The sequence below is a fragment of the Alligator mississippiensis genome, chromosome 2, assembly GCF_030867095.1.
Source record: "Alligator mississippiensis isolate rAllMis1 chromosome 2, rAllMis1, whole genome shotgun sequence".
NCBI lineage: Eukaryota > Metazoa > Chordata > Crocodylia > Alligatoridae > Alligator > Alligator mississippiensis.
The window spans coordinates 151336812-151338291 of record NC_081825.1 but is presented as its reverse complement, the minus strand read 5'-3'; positions in this window follow the sequence as shown (position 1 = coordinate 151338291).

Sequence of the window (1480 nt, the reverse complement as noted above, 5' to 3'; positions counted from 1 at the left end):
TCAAGGCATCCCTCAGAAAATACCAACTCTTAATTTTCACTCGTTCTGAGTACTCTGCCCCGGAAAAAATTCTGCACTCGAGAATGTGCCCTGCTGTGCTCTATGTTTCTGACATTGAATTCCTATTTGAAATCTTTGCATTTAGGTTGTGACTCGTTTGCACACCTGACAGTATTAAGATTGTATCACCCTTGAAAGGATCTTGAGGTTCCTGGTTGAGAATCACAATTCATCTAAATAGATGAAGAATTCTTTCCTCATCTTTTTCATTATGTGCTTTTCCAAAGTGCATGACGTATTCCCAAACAATCCTGCTTTATGTTTTATGACACATTTTGTGGGGTGTCCTCTTTCTGAACATGTGTCTCTGATAAATAGCTATGATTCAACTATGTGTTATGGCAGAATATTTTTCCTGTGTTCTATTCTGGACTTGTACAAACACTGAAAATCCACCTGCTTTTCAGTTTTTGCCTAAGTTGTGGAGTTTGGCTCCTGAGAAATGAATTTGGTGGAAAATGAAAATTAAACATGACTTGTCCTGGGGTTTTTAAGCAACTCTCTGAATTAGGTGTAGGAAACCTGAATACAGCTAATGTTTAGTGTTCCTTTCCTACTGAATCCCTATCTTAGAATTGAAGCTAAAGTTGGTTTTGAAAACTGGCACATGCTCAGTTTCATTGTGTTGTATAACATGAAGGGAAGTTTACATACTTAAGTGGTGATTCAAAGATGCCCAACTGAAAGCAAGTCAAGCTACATGACCTAGAACAGGGGCAGGCAATGTTTTTGGCCAGGGTGCCAAAAAACCTGCAATACCTACCTTGTAAGGTGCTGGAGTGCCAGCATGCCAGAAAAACAAAACAGGGGGGAGGGTACGTGGCAGGACACACTGCATATGAATATAGTTAATCATCATAGACATTGCTTTTTTCAGTAAATACCAGGTTTTCTAAAATTTCTAAACCTGAGGTCAATAAACGCAACTTCATGTACTGCCTCAGTTCTTGTGTAGTCTTTTCATAAGTATGTTGTGAGGAAAGCGAGACAAAAAAGAGAAAAAGGGGAGAGAAAAAAGATAACAGAGCAAAATGAACTGATTAATGTGCAGAGAGCCAAAGCTGAATATGAATGAGTTTAACAGAGCAAAACCAAAGTGAATAGCAAAAACGAAGACTGAAATAATGGAACAAGGCAAAATAAACGGATTAACATGCGATCTTGAACGGTGCAGCAACGAGCAGCTACAGGCCCCCGAGCCACGTGCTTCCCTCGTACAAGCACGGGGCAGAGGGCGCCTGCACCCCTTCCTCTCTTGCATCCTGCCGCGGCGGCACCCTCGCCGCCTCCGCATCGTCCTGCCCACGCAGCTCCGAGCGGGCGGGCGGACCGCACTGGGGTCCCGGTCCCGGTGCCCGCGCACGCTCTTCCGGGCCGGGCTCGGGGCGTGCCGCGCTCTGCTGCTGGGGGAGGGGAGACT